We start from the raw sequence: 25,760 nt of genomic DNA, 5'->3' as shown, positions 1-25,760 counted from the left end.
GTTTATATTAAAAATGAACAAAAAATGAACCCAATATCTGAGCCAATCAAAATGAATAAAAAAATCGTTTGTTATTAATAATATTTTCAAAAATTGTTATTATTAAAACTGTTTCCGGCAGGACAGTTGTGTAAGGGTTGATCGTCAAAAACTGCACCGAAAAAGCGTAACGTTGAAAAACACCCAACTTTGACAATTTTTTTTTTCTCTTTTTCTATAGGGTAAAGTCGGGTGAGATGGCCAATCGGGAGAGACGGCCAACAGCCGAAATTTAACCGAAATGTCGTCCGACGGCGCTGTGTGACCTCTCCAGTGATGAACCTTCATGTTTGACTAAAGTGAGTTTAATTTGGACTGCGTCAAAGCGTTATTAATTAACTCAGAGAATAAAAACATTATCGTCTCAACAAAACATTTTATGATAGTTGCATATTGCGTGCTGCAGCGAATGTATGTCGAAATGTTAGTGTCGTTTTTTACATATTAGGCAAGTACAGTATACATTAATGAATCCTAACTTCTAAAACTGTCAAAAAGTACGCGTTGAGTTATGTTTATCATGTTGGCTATCTCGCTCTAGCATTCGGGACACATGGCCATACCAACAGTAGGGATAGATGGCCATACCAACAGTAGGGATAGATGGCCGATTATTTTTATTTTATTTATTTTTTTGAATATATTGGTTTCGTGACCGTAAATTACTAAATTAAGGATTTAGTTTTGGCGAGGAATCGGTCAAATAAAAACAAGAACTCGTCTTTTTCGCCAACATTTCGACAAATATATTGCCTTCTTCAGGGCCTGGATATTACAAATACAAAAATGCAAACAATTAAGAGAATGAGTAATGTAGAAAATCAGTTAAAGGGCTAGATTGTTCTGGGAGTTTAGTGACCGAAGCCTATAACGTTCCGCTGTATAAAAGCCAAGGGAGCGGCCCCAGTTGGAGTGGGGGCAGTGTGTGTTTTCCCAGTCAGTGAGTCGCAGGTCTCTAAAAATTAATATTTGAAAAGCCAAGACGAGACCGAGATTTCTCGACGAGATATATATAATGTCTCGATCTCGGTCTCGGTCTCGGTTGCTCAAGTCTCGTCTCGGTCTCGGTCTCGGTACCGAGATTTGTCTCGTTTCTCGTGCAGCACTAAAGAAATTCCAGGACATTGCCTTTTCTCTTTCTAGATAGGAGCTTCTTTTTCTGTAACAAGAGAACACTGTAATGATCTCAGGATGTTTGATAAACGTTAAATAAATAAATAATAAAAAGATTCGAAAATTCTAGTAAAGTATGTTTGCTAACCCCGCCTTCATCCATGACACCTAGTTGTCGACGTAAAGCTTGCCGGAAATAGTATGATTTATATAATTGCATTTAAATATTTTTTTACATTTTGCATAAAGTATGCATTATTTGTGCGACACACTATACATTGCCACAAAAACCCAGTTTTTGGTGAAGCGCACCGTTGCTAGGGGAATGTGATGAAATTAAGAAATCATCACGATGAAACAAAAATATACATGTTTAATAATCATCCATATAAAACCAGCCATAAATTTTATCCCGAAATGGGACAAGGTCGCCAATCAGTTCCCATATTAATTTAAAAAAAAAAAATAAAAATAAATAAATAAAACCTTATCTGTAAAAGTAGAACATGTGAAACTCTTCAACCAATTCATTAATTTAATTATACTGAAAATTAATTCATTCATATCCGGTTTACACTAAAAGGTAGGATGTACGAGCTGTATAAAAAGGAAAAAAGAGCTACAGAAATATAAACTTTGTTTTTCTAGCACCATGTGGTGGTGTGTAGTTTCTTCCGTTTTGATTAATGACGATTTACCGGTTGCGCATAGTTTTGTGAAAGGAGGTTTGTATTACAAGATTGTAAAAGATGAATAAAGTGCTTAATAGTAGCCCTTCCTTTACAAATAGGGCATCTTTATTTATTGTCTTGAAACCTCCCTCGAGGCTATTTTAAAGTGAACACGTGTCATTGTGAGGTAGTCAATAATACTAGACTTTGTATCTAATCTCCTTCACTCTCACGGATATACATATTTTTTTTTTTTTTTTTTTTTAAGACTATTTTTAGACAGATATAGTATAACTAAACAATTTGGGTCGATCTTAAACAGAACTATTTTTCTTAGTATTTTTCTTAGAAAGGCGGGTGGGGGAACCGCTTTAAATCACTTACAATATCTCCGTTTCAAATCAATCTTTCTCTAGTTACGTAAGTTCTTATTTTTCTCTGGCCTTTGTGTAACGGGGGGGGGGACGAGGTATTGCGCATGCGTAGCATGTTAGTGATCGAGTTTTTTTTTTCGTAAAAAACGCTGATTTTATCCATCTTACCTCGCAAATCTTGTAAACATTTTGTAAAAACCACTTAAAGTAAAGTAACTGCCTATTTCTTCAGGCGGGCTTTACGTCTAACTACCAAATTAGCTGTGCACGGAGGCGACTAGCAAACATCCTTTACTATAAATTCCTCATATTAACCATTAAATAAAATGCACAAGTTCTAGTCCTGGGTAATCGAACCCACTAAACCAACAATACATCTTAGCTTTGCGGGTCTAGTCTATAACCGCCTAACATACTTTACTGTAAATTCCTCATATTAACTATTAAATAAAATCCAAGGCCTAGACCAGGGGAATCGAACCCACTAAACCAACAATACATCTTAGCTTTGCGGCTCTAGTCTATAACCGCCTAACATACTTTACTGTAAATTTCTCATATTAATCATTAAATAAAATGCAAGGCCCTAGAGCAGGGGATTCGAACCCACTAAACCAACAATATATCTTAGCATTGCGGGTCTAGTCTATAACCGCCTAACATACTTTACTATAAATTTCTTTTATTAATCCATTAAATAAAATGCAAGGCCCTAGAGCAGGGGATTCGAACCCACTAAACCAACAATACATCTTAGCTTTGCGGCTCCAGTCTATAACCGCCTAGCATACTTTACTGTAAATTTCTCATATTAATCATTAAATAAAATGCAAGGCTCTAGAGCAGGGGATTCGAACCCACTAAACCAACAATACATCTTAGCATTGCGGGTCTAGTCTATAACCGCCAAACATACTTTACTATAAATTTCTCATATTAACCATTAAATAAAATCCAAGGCCTAGACCTGGGGTTTCGAACCCACTAATCCAACAATACATCTTAGCTTTGCGGCTCAAGTCTATAACCGCCTAACATACTTTACTGTAAATTTCTCATATTAATCATTAAATAAAATGCAAGGCCCTAGAGCAGGGGATTCGAACCCACTAAACCAACAATATATCTTAGCATTGCGGGTCTAGTCTATAACCGCCTAACATACTTTACTATAAATTTCTTTTATTAATCCATTAAATAAAATATAAGGCCCTAGAGCAGGGGATTCGAACCCACTAAACCAACAATACATCTTAGCTTTGCGGCTCTAGTCTATAACCGCCTAACATACTTTACTGTAAATTTCTCATATTAATCATTAAATAAAATGCAAGGCCCTAGAGCAGGGGATTCGAACCCACTAAACCAACAATACATCTTAGCTTTGCGGCTCTAGTCTATAACCTCCTAACATACTTTACTATAAATTTCTCATATTAACCATTAAATAAAATGCACAAGTTCTAGACCTGGGTAATCGAACCCACTAAACCAACAATACATCATAGCTTTGCGGGTCTAGTCTATAACCGCCAAACATACTTTACTGTAAATTTCTCATATTAACCATTAAATAAAATGCACAAGTTCTAGACCTGGGTAATCGAACCCACTAAACCAACAATACATCTTAGCTTTGCGGCTCTAGTCTATAACCGCCTAACATACTTTACTGTAAATTCCTCATATTAACTATTAAATAAAATCCAAGGCCTAGACCAGGGGAATCGAACCCACTAAACCAACAATACATCTTAGCTTTGCGGCTCTAGTCTATAACCGCCTAACATACTTTACTGTAAATTTCTCATATTAATCATTAAATAAAATGCAAGGCCCTAGAGCAGGGGATTCGAACCCACTAAACCAACAATATATCTTAGCATTGCGGGTCTAGTCTATAACCGCCTAACATACTTTACTATAAATTTCTTTTATTAATCCATTAAATAAAATGCAAGGCCCTAGAGCAGGGGATTCGAACCCACTAAACCAACAATACATCTTAGCTTTGCGGCTCTAGTCTATAACCGCCTAACATACTTTACTGTAAATTTCTCATATTAATCATTAAATAAAATGCAAGGCCCAAGAGCAGGGGATTCGAACCCACTAAACCAACAATACATCTTAGCTTTGCGGCTCTAGTCTATAACCGCCTAACATACTTTACTGTAAATTTCTCATATTAATCATTAAATAAAATGCAAGGCCCTAGAGCAGGGGATTCGAACCCACTAAACCAACAATATATCTTAGCATTGCGGGTCTAGTCTATAACCGCCTAACATACTTTACTATAAATTTCTTTTATTAATCCATTAAATAAAATGCAAGGCCCTAGAGCAGGGGATTCGAACCCACTAAACCAACAATACATCTTAGCTTTGCGGCTCTAGTCTATAACCGCCTAACATACTTTACTGTAAATTTCTCATATTAATCATTAAATAAAATGCAAGGCCCTAGAGCAGGGGATTCGAACCCACTAAACCAACAATACATCTTAGCTTTGCGGGTCTAGTCTATAACCGCCTAACATACTTTACTGTAAATTTCTCATATTAATCATTAAATAAAATGCAAGGCCCTAGAGCAGGGGATTCGAACCCACTAAACCAACAATACATCTTAGCTTTGCGGCTCTAGTCTATAACCGCCTAACATACTTTACTGTAAATTTCTCATATTAATCATTAAATAAAATGCAAGGCCCTAGAGCAGGGGATTCGAACCCACTAAACCAACAATATATCTTAGCATTGCGGGTCTAGTCTATAACCGCCTAACATACTTTACTATAAATTTCTTTTATTAATCCATTAAATAAAATGCAACGCCCTAGAGCAGGGGATTCGAACCCACTAAACCAACAATACATCTTAGCTTTGCGGCTCTAGTCTATAACCGCCTAACATACTTTACTGTAAATTTCTCATATTAATCATTAAATAAAATGCAAGGCCCTAGAGCAGGGGATTCGAACCCACTAAACCAACAATACATCTTAGCTTTGCGGCTCTAGTCTATAACCTCCTAACATACTTTACTATAAATTTCTCATATTAACCATTAAATAAAATGCACAAGTTCTAGACCTGGGTAATCGAACCCACTAAACCAACAATACATCTTAGCTTTGCGGCTCTAGTCTATAACCGCCTAACATACTTTACTGTAAATTCCTCATATTAACTATTAAATAAAATCCAAGGCCTAGACCAGGGGAATCGAACCCACTAAACCAACAATACATCTTAGCTTTGCGGCCCTAGTCTATAACCGCCTAACATACTTTACTGTAAATTTCTCAAATTAATCATTAAATAAAATGCAAGGCCCTAGAGCAGGGGATTCGAACCCACTAAACCAACAATATATCTTAGCATTGCGGGTCTAGTCTATAACCGCCTAACATACTTTACTATAAATTTCTTTTATTAATCTATTAAATAAAATGCAAGGCCCTAGAGCAGGGGATTCGAACCCACTAAACCAACAATACATCTTAGCTTTGCGGCTCTAGTCTATAACCGCCTAACATACTTTACTGTAAATTTCTCATATTAATCATTAAATAAAATGCAAGGCCCTAGAGCAGGGGATTCGAACCCACTAAACCAACAATACATCTTAGCTTTGCGGCTCTAGTCTATAACCGCCTAACATACTTTACTGTAAATTTCTCATATTAATCATTAAATAAAATGCAAGGCCCTAGAGCAGGGGATTCGAACCCACTAAACCAACAATATATCTTAGCATTGCGGGTCTAGTCTATAACCGCCTAACATACTTTACTATAAATTTCTTTTATTAATCCATTAAATAAAATGCAAGGCCCTAGAGCAGGGGATTCGAACCCACTAAACCAACAATACATCTTAGCTTTGCGGCTCTAGTCTATAACCGCCTAACATACTTTACTGTAAATTTCTCATATTAATCATTAAATAAAATGCAAGGCCCTAGAGCAGGGGATTCGAACCCACTAAACCAACAATACATCTTAGCTTTGCGGGTCTAGCCTATAACCGCCTAACATACTTTACTATAAATTCCTCATATTAACTATTAAATAAAATCCAAGGCCTAGACCAGGGGAATCGAACCCACTAAACCAACAATACATCTTAGCTTAGCGGGTCTAGCCTATAACCTAACCTAACATACTTTACTATAAATTCCTCATATTAACCATTAAATAAAATCCAAGAAGCAGACCGGGGTAATCGAACCCACTAAACCAACAATACTTCTTAGCTTTGCGGGTCTAGCCTATCTATAATCGCCTAACTACTATAAATTTCTCATATTAACCATGAAATAAAATCCAAGGCGTCTAGCCCGGGAATCGAACCCAGTAGAACAATACATATTAGCATTGCGGTTCTAGCTTCTATCTAACCAACCGCTCAAGGGACCTCCTGATGGATACTTTCTGGGAAAACTGAAAATATATATAAAAAAAAAATCACTAAATACTTTTTCTTTTATTGGTTGAGTAATAGGAAGTAAAAAATAAAAACCGGAAACAAGGCAATCACCGATATTTGCAGAGCCCTGGTGGTGGGGGCCCCAATCTAAATATAAACTTTCTGCTTCCTAAGATCTTTAGTTTTTCAGATATCTTCGTCACTCACCATTTTCTAAAAAAAAAAAAATCACTTTTTCTCACTTTTGAATTTGGGGGGGGGATTCCAAAAACGGATATTATTTCGAGTGTAAATTAAGAAATTGGAAATTTTTACGTTCGCAATACTTTTGGGGAGTAGAAAAAAATTGATGCCCTCAAAAATGATAAGAGTTCATTGATGAAATTTGCAGGATGATTAATTTAAGCCACTCCCCACCCCCACAAACTGGGCCAACCACAACCTCATTCAGCTCCAGTTCCCATTAAACTTGAAAGGGCGGAGGGGGGAAATACAATTTTCATTAGACTGGAAACTTGAACGTAGTTTTTTGTGTTTTGTTCATTCATTTTGGTGAACCAATTAACCGCTGTCCGTGTCAGTGGGCAAGTTCCTGGACCAACGTTCTTGTGGTCGTGAAGAAATACGCGAGGATGTGGAACAAAATCTTGGTTACAGGTCTTTGGCCTTTCTAACTCAGTTGTTCATTTCCTTATCTTTTTTCTTTTTTTTGAATATATTTTTTATTTATTCATTTTGATAGTTTTTTAATGAATGATTCGATAAATTATGCGAATTAGACCATCAATCTAATTGAGGTTAATAATTTACAGTATTTTAAAATTGCTACCTGTTTAGTTTCTCGTAGATTTAGTAACAGGAAGGGGTACGATCGTTTCTAATATTTTAAAAATAAAAAAAAAGTTCATCCGACGTTGATGACGTCATGCGCCAGAATGCTCTTTTATATACTACTCAATACAAACAATATTTTGTAATATCCAGGCCTTGGAAGAAGGCCAATATATTTGTGGGAAACGTTGGCAAAAAAAAAGGACGGAGTTGTTGTTCTTATTTCTGGACCGATTCTTCTACGCCAATTTGAATCCTTAATATAATTTTTTTTTTGTTTCCGGCGCGTCAACTTCTACGATCATTAGCGCCCACTATCAAGGTTCCTTCCTCTTTCCTCCATATACTACACAAGCTGAGATGACACGTGCAGCAGACCCACAGCTTCCAATCACTACACCTAGGCTAAACTAGGTAGGGTGGAGCCTGGGTCTGGCTAGAGTGTCGTCTCCACACATCCCCTCTTTATTTCATCGACTTTGTCGACGAGGGGGGGAGTGTGAAATATGTGATTGTGTCATCCCCTTAAATCAACTAAATATTTTTTAAGGTCACTAAAACCAATATATTATATTCATTTTAGGAAATTATGTTATCACCGTGTCAGTGCGAGGAGCTCGCATGGCTAAGGATGTTACTTCTCGGTGGGAGGAAAAACCAAGGCCTGTTAGAGGTTTACCCAAGAGCCGCTCTCCAGCATTAAGAGTCTGAACAAAAAGGACAGGTCTGGAGAGGGAGCTCTTTAGAGTGAGGGGAGCCACAATAGATCCAAAGGGGTCGCAGTGGCGTAGGCCTTGAGGCCGCCTTAGTTTAATCTATCTATCTATCTATCTATCACCGGAAATAATTTCAGAGCTTTTGAGTGAAAATATCGTATTCTTCGCGGAAAATAAATTAGATTCATTGTGCTTCCACTAGGATAGGGTTAGACCCTGCAGCCGTCCCACTTTCTCATCCTGGTGCTTTAGGGAAGTTTGAGGGGAATTGGGGGTTGGATATTAGGGATAACCACTCCCTGGAGTCAGCTGATACCTTGCTTTCACCTTTTCCTTTCTAAATATTCTTAGGAATACTCCTCCAGAAAGCTACTAGCCAGCACTTCCAATCTAATCCCTTCCAATTTATGGTAGATTAGATTTTAAAAGCGGGACCGGGACCCAAGGCCCCACGGCACCTCAGCCCCAAGAGGCTTATTGTGCCTTCCCCTTTAAGTCTAATAGATGAAACCTTCCCTACTAAAAAAAGGTTGAGGATTTTCCCTACCAGTTCCTTCTGCGCTACAATCTCCTCCTTTGGCCTCAAAGTACCAAAGATATCGTGAGAATCATACCGCTAGGCCAGGGGTTGGCCGCATGCGGCTCTTTTATCCAAAAAAGGGTGGCTCTTCAGCCTGCCCAAAATACGTTGTATATTTTAATTTTATTGAAACAAATGAAAATTTCATTTATTAAAGGTTTTTTTTTCAAACATAATCTTAAATGTGACAGGTTCGAAATTGAATAGGATTATACAATATTAAAATAAAGTACTTGATATATATTGTAAGACTGCCGCCTTTTCATTCGTTAAGTTATTATTTATTTGTTTATTCACTTTGCAATATGTGAAAATAAATATATAAAACATTTAAATGTTATTGAATATCATAAAATAATAATTTGCGAATACAAATGATCTACAGAGTTATTTACACTACCATCCTTGCGGCTCTTGGTAAGATTTATTAAACTTATTTAAGGAGAAATGGCTATCTACTTAAAATAGGTTGCCGACCCCTGCGCTAGACCAACGAGCCAGGCAATTCATTGTAACCAACCTGGCTTTCCAGGATAACCTCAGTTGTCGGCAGTTAGAGATACGTATCTCTCTTTTCTAGAACTATCTACCCTCTAAGCTTAAAATGCTCTCCAGATCCAGATTGCTCCCTAAAAAATAAAAATCAATAATTAAAAGTTACCAAATTCTCCAGAAAAGTTCTTGGTAGAGGGAGAGATAGAGAGTTTCGCCAGGTAATCCTGGATACCAATGTACCTGTTGTGGACCTAAGCATTCATTCTCCGTAAAGCCCTAAAACCGCAGACGCACCTAAAAATAGACTCTCCCGCCTCCCCAAAAAATATTTAGGAGTTTTCTACGTACTTTAGGAACATCTTCCCAGACTAGGTAACGGTCCAGACTTTTCTGGTAGTTTGTGTGGACTTTCCAAGGATGATCAGGGAAATTCATAGCGAGTATTTTTTGTACCAGATTTTGAACTTAGTAAAAATTATTAGTCATTTTAAATTAAGTTATTGATTTCTTTAAAAAAAAAAATAAAATAAAGCTCCTCCCTCCTCCCATCGCTGTGCAGAAAGAGAAAGGTGTTTGGTTAGAGTGAGACAGGTATGGTAATAGCACGAGTTTAGTGAATTGACCTCTATCACGCTGTCTCTCTCTCTCTCTTTGAACGTGGAGGGGGAGTCGTCGCTGCTTGTTGTAGTGTGTTAGCCAGTCCATGTGCTTTCGGCTCACCTCTTTGTCGTTGTCGTCGTGAATTACTCTTTAGCATGGTGGTAGGGATGGAGACTATTTTATGAATGGAAGGGAGTTTTTGTGAATGGGATATATGTGTGTGCGCGCGCGTACAGGTAGCAGCAGCAGCAGCTACCCCCTCTCACCCCGTTTTGTCCTCCCCTCTCTCTACGCCCCCTCCACCGCCGCCAATGTGAACCAATATCAGAGGAAGTGGGAACCAACTACGTCAGTCTTCTGCTTTAACTGTGCTATTGCGTGTCCCAGTACAGCTGTCCTTTAAAAACAGTTTCCCTCCTAGACGTGTGCCTCACAGTGAACTAGGTAGCCCATCTCGTGTATATTGGATCGATCGTATTACCTCTCCATTCCTAACTTTTGGTTCAGATTCTTTGCGCCAGTATCATTTAATTGAGTTCAGGTATTCAATTTATTTTTTTAAATATTAATTTATCGATTTTTTAAAATTTAAAATCGATATAATAGTCGAGTAAAAGTATGTTTTTTTTTAAATTCTCTATTTCTGACTTTTACAGCCAACTATCGCTGAATCATATTTGCGTATAATTCAGCTCTCTTAATTGAGCTTAATATACTATTGTGGCTTTAGAATCTACAATAATGCTTTAATTATTATTAAATAAGAACTAAACAAACGTAATAAACTAAAAACCAACTGCAAGGAAGTCGCTCGAAACTACTACTCTTAATAGAAAAGACTAATTTCTAAAACACTATTTTCAAAACCATGTGAATTTACAGACCAAAAAAAACAGCGAGTTCAACCAATCGCTTTAACTCACCCAAAAGAAAAAGCCTTTCCGGCAATTTTACGCACAAAGATCGTAAATCATTTCCTTTCTCATAACTAAAACTAAAATTATAAAAAAAAACCCTTCAAAAAAATTCCCTCAATTCTTTTTTGGTCCCCCCTTTTCTGTTCTAAATCATTACTACAATAATTCTGGACAATCTGGGACTTTGTCGACTTTAGCCGCTGCTGATGGCTACGCGACTTCCGCCAAGGCTTTCATCTCCAGCGGGAGCTTCCTCCTCTGATGAGCATGAAGCTACTAAAATAAAACGAATAGATTTTTCTTGAAAAAAAAAAAAAGTTTTAACATCGTCCCTCCAACCCACGAAGACGGCTGAGGCGCCGTTGGCCCCGTGACCAACTGGTAGACTAATGATGGTCATCACTGGATGATCATCATTCATGATTGCCACGCCATTTTTATTGTACGCACAGCATATTTACTTATTGTACTGCACGAGTGCAGGTGTAAATTTCAAATAAAAGATATAAAAAAAAAAAAAAAACATCGTCCAAAACTTTTTTATTTATGTAATTAAAATTATAATTACAGTGGTACCTCGATTTTCGAACGACTTGACTTTCGAACAAATCGGTGGTATTCGACCAAGAAATTCGAGAAAATACTGTCCTTGAAATCCGAACAAACATTTTTGGAACTCGGAACACCCCGAGATGAGCCGAGTTGTTTTTTTTTTGTATTTACACATAGACAGATCTTATTTAATCTATTGTTTAGATAAATGTTTTTACATAAAATAGGCCAGTAAAACTGGCGTATTTCTGGGGGCTTAGAAACGAAATAAACTCGTACATAGTTTACTGTTCCATTCTTTTTGGTGATTGATTCATAGTTTCAGTTTGGATGAAAAAATAAATGCCAGTTTGCAGTCGTGATACATTTATTCTGCCGAGCTTTCGACCCCTAGGGACTAGGTCATCTTCAGGGCTAGTTTACAAAGTAATATTTCAGTCCACACTCAGTCCATGAACAGACAAGACAGAAGACACACCAACCCTGTAATATTGTAAAATAGTACTTAGTAAACTAGCCCTGAAGATGGACCTAGTCCCCTAGGTTGAAAGCTCGGCAGAGAATAAATGTATCACGACTGAAATGGCAATTATTTTTTCATCCTACATAGTTTACATTATTTCTTATGGGATAAATTGTTTCGATTCTCGGCCGCACTTCCGGAACGAATTGTAGTCGAGAAACGAGGTACCACTGTATATACAAAAAAAATAAAGATTCAAACTCATTTTCACCAGTACACCTTTTGCCACAGTTTTCCGTAAAAGAAAATTTAACAATATTTTTTTTTTTTTGGGGAAAATCTCAGGAAAAACTTCAAATTATTTTCAGAAAAAAAATTGGCCCTTTCACTCGTGTTAATTTTCCCCAAAAATTTGGGCATTTTTCTTTCTTGATTAAATCCCATTTAAGTATTATAAAGCTAACTAAATTAAACTTTAGGGCGAAGCTTGATTGACCCCACTTCCTGGGGGGAGGGGGGAAAATGATTCAATATAAAGAGGTTTTAGAGAACTCATACATGTGGGAAGGCGTCAGTGAGAAGAGCATGCGAAGTGAGAGAAAATTCGCCGCCCCCTCTCATACGCCCCAAAAAAAAGAAGAAAAGAAAAATTCATGCAGAAAAATTTTCACTTCCGTTCGGTAGATTTTTTTTTTTAACAGCGTGATATATAAACATTTTGAAATGCCCAATTTTTTGAGGATTTTTTTTTTTTTTGTCTCATCGTAAGTACACACTTTTTTCATCCTTAGCAAAAATCTCTTGAGAAAATGGAAAATGGGAAAACAAGAATTAAACATAAAAAAAGAAAAGTACCATGGTTCAAAGAAAACGGAAAGAAAGGTTTTAAAATAAAATTGTGATAATCGGAGAGTAAATTTTATAAGAATTCCATTTCCGGTTGGCTGGTTTCGAATCTTGTGACTGAAACTTTAGTATTAATTATAAATTTCCCTTTTTCCCACTATTTATTGCCATATGTTTTCCAATATTTCAACTGTGACCTTTTTTTTTTTAACCCGCATCTGATTATTACGTTTTAATAATACGTCACAATGGAAAGCTACGACGTCTTTTTCTAAAAGTATCAGAACACGTTCACAATAGTAGAATTTAATTCAGTTTTGTGTTGGTGTGTCTGTGTGTGTAATCACCTTTTTAGAATTTCATAAATTTTAATACAGGAAAACGTTTCTTGCCTTTAGAGAAGAGAGACCGGATGGAGGAGCATTTTAAGGCGACATTTTGTGCGTTTGTATGTGGTTCGTATTATAGTGTACGTACGATATGACCATATCGATTTAAATTCATCAATCAATTGTGTACGCATTGTTTGCGAGTAGTTTTATTCATTTTGGAAATATTCCACGTGTTCTAAAATACGTCATCGTATGTACTATTCTGTTATAAGATAGTAAAAAAGAATAATTTTAAAATTTATAAATGATTTGAATTTTATTAATGAAAAAATATTTTTGGCCCACGTTCGCACATTAATTACTTTTTATGGCTTTGCCGAAAACTTCCGGAATAAGTTTTTGACCCCCTAAACTCTGATTACTTTTAAGAAGGACAAAAATAAATATAAGAAAAAATAAAATACACGTTTTTAGCTCATCGATTCTGTGAGAAAAAACGAGTTGCCGAACAAATATCATCTCGTTAAGTTCGTTATTATTACTTTAATCTTTCGAAATATCTCTTTAAAATTTCATTTTAGGCAACAAGTTCCAAGTTTAACCTTGGCTGGTTAAGTTTACGAGAAAATTACGTATAACTTATGAAAATAATTACTAAATTCAAGTTCCTAAACTTCTGTAAAATATGAATATACAGGGTGACCAAAGTTATATGCTCCACCCACTTTTTTTTTTAAACGGCGGGAAATTTCGAAAAAATAAAAAACACGTATTTAATCATTTTTAGTCTAGTTTATTTTCAGTGATTGACCCATTTTTTTAAACCCCTGTATCTCGAGATACAGCATCCAACTTTTGTTTTACAAATGGAACGTTATATTTTTTGTTGCATATTTTTGTAGTATTTGAGCTCCTAAAAACAACAAAAAAAAATTTTTTGAAATCGGTTAGGTTTTTCAAAAGTTATGGTAATTTAAAACATGAAAAACAAATTTCAGTTTACTGTCAAAATTACGTTATTTTTTTTTTTAAAGAATCTGTTCAAACTGGACACAACCAACGGAGAGGCAAGCCAAAACTCTGGGATTCCCACGCTTTGCTTGTAGCAGCAGTTATCTAGGCAGGCTAGAAGTTCGACGTTGAGGTTGCTTTTTCTACAAACGTTTAGGTGGAGTTATAGGAAATCAACTAATCGGCCCATACTTCTACAGAGAGAACTTAACTGGTGAAAGGTATCCAACTTTTTTTTCAGAGACATTTTGCCAGTTCCGCTTGAAGATGTTCATCTACAACGTCGGCTAGATATGTATTTTCAACAAGATGGTTGCCCGGCGAGAGTGGTTCGAGGTTAGCTGGGCAGAAATTTCCATTAAAAGTGCGTAAGGACTCATTGTCCCATCCAATGGCCACCTCGACCTCCGGACTTGACCCAAATGGACTATATTTTGTGGGGATACCTAAAAAAATAAAGTGTAAAGTATCCTTAATCCCGTGGCTTCAATCGATGATCTGAAACGTCGAATTACTCTAGCCTGCCTAGATCTTGACTTCGCTACCATAAGTGCTGCTACAACCAAAGCGTGGGAGTCCAGAGTTTTGGCTTGCCTATCCGTTGGTTGTGCCCAGTTTGAATAGATTCTTTAAAAAAAAATAACGTAATTTTGACAGTAAACTGAAATTTGTTTTTCATATTTTAAATTACCATAACTTTTGAAAAACCAAACCGATTTCAAAAAAAAATTTTGTTGTTGTTTTTAGGAGATCAAATACTACAAAAATATGCAACAAAAAATATAATGTTCCATTTGAAAAACAAAAGTTGGATGCTGTATCTCGAGATACAGAGGTTTAAAAAAATGGATCAATCACTGAAAATAAACTAGACTAAAAATGATTAAATACGTGTTTTTTATTTTTTCGAAATTTCCCGTCGTTTAAAAAAAAAAAGTGGGTGGAGCCTGTAACCATGGTTACCCTGTATAGGTTTCGTGACAGTAAATTGTTAAACTTAGGATTCAAGATTGGCTAGGGAAATCGGTCAAATAAAAAACAACAACTCGCCTCTTTGCCAACGTTTCGACAAATATATTGTCTTCTTCAGGGCCTGGGATATTACAAATACAAAACAATTTACAGAGTCAGTAACATAGAAAAACAGTAAAAATCAGTAATACAAAAATAAACAGTAAAATACAATAAATTCTTTATAATTATTGAAACTTACGTGGCTATGTGGGTTGGTTGAGTTACAGAAACTAAGAGCCCAGTTCTCCAGTTCTGTATTTGTAATATCCAGGCCCTGAAGAAGACAATATATTAGGGGGACCAAACTGGACACAACCAACGGATAGGCAAGCCAAAACTCTGGACTCCCACGCTTTGCTTGTAGCAGCAGTTATCGTGGCGAAGTCAAGATCTAGGCAGGCTAGAAGTTCGACGTTCAGGTTGCTTTTTCTACAAACGTTTAGGTGGAGTTATAGGAAATCAACTAATCGGCCCATACTTCTACAGAGAGAACTTAACTGGTGAAAGGTATCCAACTTGGGGCGGGTATGAGCTAGCGCTCGGGGACCCCCCCTAATAAAAAAAAAAATATTAGGGGGACCGAAAAGTATCAAAATTTATTTTTTCTGGCGAAAAACATTTATTTATTAAAGAAATCTTAAGTGCTAATCGACAAAATAATTTCTATCATTTTCTAACACTTTTTGCCAGCGAAAAGGCAATCGTTCGAATCCCTTTTTAAAAAAGTCGTTCGATTTTTCATTTAAGAACTTTTCCAAGTGCGTTTTCACTTTTCCAACATTGGTAAATGTTTTACCTCTTAATGTATGCTCTAACGATCTGAAAAGGTGATAATCCGACGCCGCGAGATCTAGTGAATAGGGTGGATGGGGTAAAAGTTCTAACCCAAGCTCCCTTATTTTTTCCTGTGTTCTTTTTGCTGCGTGAGGCCTCGCGTTATCGTGTTGATGGATCCTTTTTTTGTTATTGACCAAAACAGAGCGTTTTCTTATGAGCTCTTGTTTCATTCGCTCGAGTCGTTCACAATAAATACACTGTCGCTGTAACGATCTGGCCAGGTTCAAGCAATTCATAGTGTATGATTCCAGAAAAATCCCACCACACACACACACACAAGGACCTTCTTTATCGTTAGTGACGGTCGAGGTGTCGGAACAGGTGCTTTTTCGGGAGAAAGCCATTGTCTTTTTCGTGTAGGGTTGTTGTGTAGTAGCACCCACTTCTCATCTCCAGTTACAATTCGTCGCAAAAATTCGAACGATTGCCTTTTCGCTGGCAAAAAGTGTTAGAAAATGATAGAAATTATTTTGTTGATTAGCACTTAAGATTTCTTTAATAAATAAATGTTTTTCGCTAGAAAAAATAGATTTTGATTACTTTTCGGTCCCCCTAATATTTTTGTCGAAACCTTTGGCAAAAAGATGAGTTTGTTTTTTATTTGATCGATTCCCTAGCCAATCTTGAATCCTTAGCTTCCGTAAAAGCGATTTCTTCGAAGATTTTTTTTTTTGTGACGAGCCTAATTTTCATTGTACATTACTTAGAATGGTTGTGATTAAATCCAAAGTGTTAGATCCATATTTTCAATTCAGACAGGATATTGGTTAAAAAAAAACAAAACAAATACGTACGTACGAGGGTCGTTTGAAAAGTCCGTGCAAAGTCAGAGAGATAGCACCACTGGCGCGTATCGAGGTTATGTTTAGTTAGTAGCATCTCTTGGAAGAACACACACCAAGTTTCAGCCAGATCGGTCTATTTCTTTGTGTTTGGCATTCGTTTGAATCGAGGAAGTCGAGTGATTTTCAAAAAATGGACGAAAAAGAATTTCGTGTGTTGATTAAACACTACTTTATGAAAGGCAAAACGCCTGAGGAGACTAAAGAGAAGCTTGATAAACATTATGGTGACTCTGCACCTTCGATTAGAACAGTTTATAAGTGGTTTCAAAATTTTCGGAGTGGCCATATGGACACAAGTGACGCTGAACGTTCTGGACGCCCTGTTGAGGTTACTACTCCAGAAATCATTGATAAAATCCATGATATGGTGATGGATGACAGAAGAGTGAAGGTGCGTGAGATTGCTAGTGCTGTGGGCATCTCGAATGAACGGGTACATAATATTTTGCATCAACATTTGGACATGACAAAGCTATCCGCAAGATGGGTGCCGCGATTGCTAACGCTTGACCAAAAACGAAATCGTGTAAGGACGGTTTGCAGCTGTTCCAGAAGAATCCGCAGGACTTTAAGCGTCGTTTCGTCACTGTGGATGAAACATGGATACACCACTACACTCCTGAGACCAAAGAACAATCTAAACAATGGGTTACCAAGGGGGAATCTGCGCCAAAAAAAGGCGAAGACCGTTCCTTCGGCCGGAAAGATAATGGCGACTGTCTTTTGGGATTCGCAAGGAATAATCCTCATCGACTATCTGGAAAAGGGTAAAACTATTACAGGTGCATATTATTTATCGTTATTGGACCGTTTGAAAACCGAGCTGCAAGAAAAACGCCCACGATTGGCCCACAAAAAAGTCCTTTTCCATCACGACAACGCACCAGCTCACACTTCAGCAGTTGTGGTCGCAAAATTAATGGAAATAGGGTTCCAACTCGTTTCACATCCCCTCTATTCTCCAGACTTGGCTCCCTCGGACTACTATTTGTTGCCCAATATGAAGAAATGGCTGGCGGGAAAAAGATTTTATTCAAACGAGGAGGTGATTGCAGAAACGAATGGCTATTTTTCAGACTTGGACAAATCCTATTATTCGGAAGGGATCAACAAACTAGAGCAGCGTTGGACGAAGTGTATAAGCCTAAAAGGAGACTATGTTGAAAAATAAAAAAGGTTTACCCCAAAAAATTAAGTAGTTTTTATTTTTGCACGGACTTTTCAAACGACCCTCGTATATTCACTTCTCAAACATCCGTCGGTGAATAGTAATTAATATCAAGAACCAATTCCAATTTTGGCCTACGATCAAAAAAAGGGGAACAAATTTTACCCATTCATATCCATTGAAGAAAAAAAAAAAAATGAGTATGACGTATCATTTACGCAAGGACATTACGCTCGCACGCTTGCATGAAAAGTGTAATTGAGAAAAATTTTAACTTCCATTCATAAAATCCTCCCATGTATTTATGAATGAAGTACAAAGTTTTCATTGATGTTGTCCTGTTTCCCACACCCCCACTCATCCATTGAATCAGTTCTAAAAATAGAATGGGGGGAGAAAATATTGCGCTAAAATTTTTGCAATCTCCAATTTTTTGATAGATAAATTATGAAATACCTAAATGGTTAAATATTCATTAATGTATGAATTATAATATTTAAATATTACCTAATACGTATCGTAAAACCAAATTTTAAAAAATTAAGTGACCGCTTAGATTAATAAAAAAAATTGTCTTTTTTATTTTTTAAAAAAAAACGGAAATTATATTTTTCCCCGGAAGTTGGATAAGTTCTCTTATTACTTGCGCTGCTTCATTTTGTATGGCACGTAAAAAAAATTTTCCCACTCGCCTTACTACGAAGCATTATCAACCTCTCCACTTTCGAAGACATTCTCACAAGTGGCAAAAGCGGTAGTAGACGTGATCTTAGTTCGAAGAGAAAGAATGGTAAGACTTCTGCGTATGGGCCACGAATTTGTTTTTGCTATATGTAGTATTTTTTCTGTAAGAGCCACACTCAAAAGGCTAAAGAACCGCCTTTGACTTCGCAAGACGCATTTTTGCCGACCACTAGCCTAATAAGGCCTATATCGGCTAAGAATTAGACTCTCCTTCTCACTTTTCCAAGATTTTCCACCAACAGGATGTAGCAGGAAGCTCTTATCCATTTCCTGTTACGTAATTAGGTTTTTCTGCAACCATGTAGGAATGTTCTCATTACTCAATTAAAATCAGCTGTGTAATGCCCAACTTTACCTCACTAGTGGGGAAAAATTCCCATTAGTGTCACTTTCCTCAGTAGTGAGTGAAAAAACTATTGTGCTTCCTTGATATAAGAAGTTTTGTTATTAAATATTTTCTGTAAAACTTTAACAAGCTTATTTAACGTAACTAAATAATTAAAAAACGAATATTAAACGATAAAATAAAAATTGAAAGGAATATAGAAATAAAAATAATACTTTAATAAATAATTAGATATTTTTAATTATAACAGTTAAAAAGGTTATAGTGTTGCCTTATAGAAATTTAAAATGGATTCTAGTGATTCCTGTTTAGTTTTTTTTTAGTTAATAACCCTAACGGTTGCAGAAAAAATATAATATTTAACTCTAGTGTAAAGTATTTTCCTCACACTCGGCAATTTGCACTTGCATTCGCCTCGCTTCGCTCGCTCGTGCGTGCAAACCCTGCCTCGTGTCAGGAAAAGTACTACTTTCCACACTTGTTAAATAAATAACTATTTCTTTATCCTTCTCCTGGAGTACAAGGACTCATTTTTTACTCCCTAATTTGCCCTATATAAATACGATGTACCGGATATTTACTATTGGCTGCTACAGTCGCACATAGTTACAGATTCGTAAGTATGAATACATGTACCCATAACTATAAATTGCGGAATTGTCGTTATTTTTATTATTTATTGATTTTTCACACAGGAAGAAGGAAATCATTGAATTTTTCTTTATTACGATTACTTTATTAGTTAGTGGGCAATAAATTAGGGCTTCCTTTATATTAATATACTTCCTATTAAATTACTACTGTAATAGTCAAAATAAGTACTTCCATTTATAGTAGTGAATGGAAATAAATTACCATTCAGGAATTTACAAATTACGAGAGGCTTTTATTTTTATTTTTAAACCAGTTTCCGATTTTATTTAATTGATTAAATGAATCAGTTAATCAAAGACGGAAGTCCAACATTATTGATTCATTAAAATCTTTCAAAACAACTTGGAATATTTTTATTTTTTTTTATTTTTTAGTTATGATTGATCCAATTTAAAAAAAAAAAATTGATCTTTAGAGTCCTTAATAAATACTTAATAGCACTTAAATCCTGCGGGATGAATTCGGAGACAAAACTTACGTATTAGGTTTTTCAAAAATTTTATACAGGAAATAAAGAATTCCAGGGGGTTTGTTTTTTGTGATAGTCCACCATTTCCTGTAAGAGTAACGATAAAAAGGTTTTGAAACCAGCTGTTTATCTAGTAAAACTTCCACGTGTCCCACACGTGGTGTGAAAAAGAACACGAATTAACTTTAAATTAATTTTTTAAAAATTGTGGTAAGATATTCTAACTTCATCAGATTATAAGTGCAGATTAACGAGAGAATTAAAAATTTGGATAAATCTTATTGGCGCACAAAATAAACACTTCTTAAATTCATTAAGATAATTTTATAATATCTTCATTGATAAGTGCTTTCAATAAATATTAATGACGCGAGAAAATTATCGTTTGGTTATCTTCTGAATTTGAATGAATCATTCAAGGATAAATGAATGTCATCTTGATGTTTTTTTTTTTTTTTATTTAAATAAAAATTATGAATTAGATAATTTTTAATTGACATATTTGATTTATGAATGCTTCATAAATGTGTGAATCATTGCAGCTAAACTTTATTCAACTATTTCTTCAATTTTGCGCCGAATTATTGCACCAAACAATAAAAAATGATTGCGTCACTGATTGAATGCCCCCCCCCCCAATACATGGGAAGTTATCACCCATGTAGAGTAGATAATTTGGATAATTCTTGTATTTGTAGAGAATGTCATCTTGTATCTTTATTCTCTATATCAGCATTTCCCAACCTGTCGTACGCGAGTTGCTGGTTGGCGGTACGCGAAAAATAATCAGTAATGGCGGACATTAAAAATTTTAAAAAAAATTTCAGCGTAAAAATATCATAGAAACGTTTTTTCCTATATAATACATAGAAATTATTTTAATTAATAATATTATTATGCAGTAAAGTTGTTAATATGTACTTAGTAATAAGGTTAGTCTGTCTCAAGATGTACGAGAAAATATAATAGCACATTTAACAGGATTAAACTTGTCTTTCATGGAGTATTTTCCCAAAACCCGAAAACACAAATGATAATTGGATTTCAAACCCCTTCTATAAAGAAAATTTAGGAAAAGCTACATCATTATCGATAAAAGATAAAGAAAATTTAATAGAATTATCATGTGTGGCAGAACTTAAATGATAACTATGTAAAGATCTGCTTAAAGAGACTGGATTGTAATGAGTAAGCTCTATCCAAGCAACATTAAATTTAATTGGTACTTAACAGGTAGTTGGAATGCTTAAAAGAAATTAATTTAGAAGATTTTGGGCACAAATATAATAATCCTTAAGAAGAACTTTGTAAATTAATTAATAATCTTTTTTTGCCTGACGAATTGAGGATCTCTCAATGGTGTAGTATTGGTGTTGACTTCTTTCTTTTTTTTCCACTTTGTCTATATATCTTGATTGACTGATTGGTACGCTGTGTGTCTAGCAACCCGATCTATTTGGGCAGCACCCTTTGTTTTGCAAATATTTGCATTAAAATGTTTCTCTCTCTCTCTTGAAGAGAAAAATATGTACGCAATTTTTAATTATTTAAAAAAAAGTTTTAAAACTAAGAGATCTTACATTTTACAAAGTTTATAAAGTGAAGATGAACTTGGAACTCCTTTGTAGCAGATACATTGTATCTCTATACAAATAAAGATGATAAAATAAAATAACATGCTCGAAATTTCACGAAATACAATCAGTTTTACGAAGTGGTTGCAATTTAGCATGATCTCGTACTACCAAGTGGTACGCGAGCCAAAAAAGGTTGGGAAACGCTGCTCTATATAATAAACTTATCTGGAAGTAAATGTTTTTTTTTTTTTATTGCCATCATTGCTGGAATTCTCCAGGGATTGCTGCTTTGAGATCACACGAGGAAATCTCATTGTCATTTAAAAGTGGCATTATGGTGGGGGGGGGGGGTTTCAACACATGGAAATTGGAAGAGAAGCATTGACCTACAGGATTAGGGGGGAGTTTATTAGTTCCGAGAATAACCGGTAGTTGACTTTGGGTTGGAGAGGGTATCGTTTAGGTTAAGGAAAGAGGATCTTTATCCAATGAAATTAGCACATGGTTTTTTTTTCATGACTTTAAAAGAAAATTTATTTAGCAGGAAAAAGTGAAAATAAAATACAAAGGCAGTTTTGGTGAAGAGCAGTTGCTCATAGTGGGATCTATATCTGGAGTCTATCGGTTTAGTTATTTTCCAATGTACGTCATAGCTTCTTCGTATCTTCCGGCCATCAAAGCCCCTGTGGGTGGGTGGTCTTCTAACAACATCTATTCCCTGATCCCTGATCAAGACAACCACGTGTTGTGCAATAATAATCAAATTGATTTGATTCTCTTTTGGAAAAATCAATTTTAGAAATCAGGTTTTTCTTTTTTTTGGCCTTGGTAACTTCTTCAAGTCCAAATTCTCACCGGAAGTACAAGTTTTTGAGATGTTTTTTCCTTTTTCTGTTACAGGTGAGTACTCTTTCAACTACTGTACGTACTTCAATTAATTTTCTATCATCTTTCTCTTGTAAGGTAAATATACAAATTTATTTATTTCTAATCGTGTAGTCTAAAAAAAACAAAAAAAAAACCCGTAATCATAGTCTGACAACAGAGATAAACAACGAAATTGGTTCCCTCCACAATAATGTACACAAAGACGTATAACACCCGTAGCTTCTTGTTAAAAAAAAAAAAAAAAAAAAAAAAAAATCGATTAGAAGCAATCTATTAGAAGTTCCCTTTATATCGATTTTTTTTATAGTGAAAAATGTTTTGAAGTAAAATTTTTAGAACTGCTTAGGTGCAATTGGACGAAGTTTAAAGTGGACTCGGAAGTTTAAAGATAAATCGTATTGGGTCGATTTTCGAAAAAAGTCAGGGGTAAGTCGAAAAAAACTTACAAGTTACAACTTCCGGTTCATTGATATATTGTCCAAAACTGCAAAAAAATAAAATAAAAGCTCGATTACAATACCTACTTTTTAGTATAGTGTATGAATTTGTAGTTTAGATAAATACAATTCACTGTTACCTCTTTTTAAAAATCAAAATCAAGATTTTACGTATTTCCTGATTCAATTAGCAACAAAACACAAGCCTAAAATTGCCTAAACTTTCATCCATACTCCTTCCTGTCTTCTAATATCTCAGGGTCATGTCTCCGTATAATAAACCCTTAAGAAAGAACAGATAGTTCTTAGATATTAGCAGAAACCAGTGAAGATCGTGAGTTCCTGTCAATTATTTTTTAGTAATCGATTAGCATGATGATGTAAAGGAATAGAAGAGAAGTGAAAAAAGAAATGATAATAAATCACGAAAATTTGAAGGAGTGGGGAGAAAATCATTAGATAATTGTTGTTGTTTTCACGAATATTCCATTTTTTTTTCTACTTCCTGTCCTAAACAGGATGGAGTGGTTTTGGAGTCGATGACGTAACAAAATTTTGACGGTATCATTTGTTTAATTTTTTTTTTTTATTTTTTAATAGAAATACGTTTACAGTTAAGTAAACGACTCACGTGGGACCCACTCACTAGACTAAAAAGACAACCAATGACGAAACGTGCGAAACTGCTTTACAGACTTCTTGGACGACGCTCCCAAATTACCTAATTGAGCTCCAACGCTTAATATACAACACTATCCTCAAACCTATGTGGACTTACCGGACTAGAGCTGTCTGAGGTTCAGCCAAACCTACAAAACATACGGACAGTACAGGACATTCCAATCTGAACTACTGCCGACAGATAGCTGACGCTCCTTTCTACGGTGACTAACCTCAGCTCTTCACAACGACCTCAACATTTCCTTCATAGACCAACTCGCCCAAGACTAAATACCAAAAATTCCATACTACTCTCTCGACTAGCTCTAATCCTCTTGTATTGTCTTTCGCTTCCTCTGACATCCCTAATACTCCTCGCCGACTGAATCGCCAGTGGCCCCGCGACTTCCTTACTGTCTGAAGACCTAAACACCATTATTCTCCTATCTCTCCTCTCGCCTATAGAGAGTGCTACCGCTGGGTAGCTTCTCTCCTCCTGCTCTCCACCCGCACCAGTTCATCACTCTCTCCATATTTACTTATTGTATACAATGTATACAGATTGTAAATTACAAAATAAATTAAAAAAAAAATAGAAAAAATGAATATATAGTCTTCGTGACCGTAAATTATTGAACTAAGGATTCAAAATTGGCGAGGAATCGGTCAAATAAAAAACAACAACTCGTCTTTTAGGCCAACGTTTCGACAAATATACTTGTCTTCTTCAGGGCGTGGATATGCGGGTTGGTTGAGTTACAGAAACTGTAATTCAACTGTTACTAGCAAAAAAGACGAGTTGTTTTGTTTTATTTGACCGATTCCCTAGCCAATCTTTGAATCCTTGGTATAGAAAAAAAAAATGTTGAGTTGTTACGCCGGGGCTCCCCCCAAAAATTTAAGAATCCCGTGTAGGGGGGGTTGTTGGCTGGAGAGTCCCTGCCAACAACAACAACATCTAGTTTATTGAACAGAGCAGAGGAACGTGCCCCCCCGCGGCTAAGGAGGATATAATATCTTCCTTCCCCAGATGTTTTCTGTGGAGATTCTGCATTGATTGCTCTGAATAGTGATGGAGGTGTAAGATATAACTATTTCAGCTGTGTGATGAGCTTCATAGCCCTGCTTCTGAGAGCTTCCGGGTTATTTAATGGTAGAACTTGGGAAGCTGCAGATAGGTTTTCGTTCTCCACCGCCTATTTGACAGTGAAAGAGAGAGAAATCAGCTGATTTCGTGTTCATATTGATGAGATTATTCCACTGTGGCGGAAGTCCCTGTTGTAAAAATAAATAAATTCAATCCAGAAAATGGGAAAGTCAAAAATCCCGATTCACTTCCACAAATGAATAACAGGTTTCTAAAGTACAGCTTATTTACTTATTTATTAAAACTGTCCGGTAGGACAGTTGTATAAGGGTTGATCATCAAAAATTGCACGAAAAAGCGTAACGTTCAAAAACACCCAACTTTGACAATTTTTTTCTCTTTTTCTATAAAAGATAAAATTCCCAAATTTTCTTTAAAATAAAGGGCAAACCCTCCTTTATGACTGTAATTTTTTTGCAACCACCCAGATCTAATAGGTTTCGAGAAAAAAGTTGCCGAAAATGAGCAAAAACGGCTTTTTCAAAAAATGTTCTTGTTCTTGTTCTTGTTCTTCTTGTTGTTGTTATTGTTGTTACCTTTTTGTAAACAACGTAGCGCCTAAACGCGCGAACTGATTTTCATGAATGAGGTTTCATTCGATTCGGAATTTTATGTAGATGTGCCTTTTGGGGGTCCCGGCGCTGTACATTGAATAGGAGAGGAGTTAGCCCCCTTTATGTAAGGGCCCCTCTAAAATTATTATTACTAATTACTCTGTAAACCTTGGCCCGATTTTGATAAAATTTGGTAGGATGATAGGGTTAGGGCACCCCTACGTAACATTAAAGTAGCGATCAGCTCTTACTCTTGTTAAGGGGAAGTATAGCAATCGTTTCACATTATCGACACGTGAACCGATTTTCATGAATGAAGTGTCATTCGAATCGAAATTTTGTACAGTTTTGCACTTATAAGGAGGGGAGTTTGCCCGACCCAAGTAAGGCCCTATCTAAAACTATTATTACCAATATTTCCATAACGCTTAGTCCGATTTTGAT

The 25,760-nt window shown here is 35.9% G+C and overlaps 1 protein-coding gene across 5 annotated transcripts in view; it reads left to right on the top strand.

Moving 5' to 3' along the window:
- Positions 1-25,760, top strand: part of Hecw (Hecw ubiquitin protein ligase) — a 204,406-nt gene that overhangs the window by 51,201 nt on the left and 127,445 nt on the right. Inside the window, exon 1 of one of the 5 annotated variants that reach the window (XM_074115241.1) lies at positions 9,975-10,396. The exons of 3 other annotated variants lie outside the window; for them this stretch is intronic. The gene's annotated coding sequence lies outside the window, so the exon portion shown is untranslated. Of the gene's footprint in view, positions 1-9,974; positions 10,397-25,760 lie in introns of those variants that run through there. One more of the 5 variants, XM_074115244.1, reaches the window with a different exon arrangement.

Source organism: Rhodnius prolixus, unplaced genomic scaffold (genome assembly GCF_049639745.1).
Source record: "Rhodnius prolixus isolate KJV_2025 unplaced genomic scaffold, Rpr scaffold_7, whole genome shotgun sequence".
Taxonomy (NCBI): domain Eukaryota; kingdom Metazoa; phylum Arthropoda; class Insecta; order Hemiptera; family Reduviidae; genus Rhodnius; species Rhodnius prolixus.
This window is presented reverse-complemented; position numbering and strand designations above follow the sequence as displayed.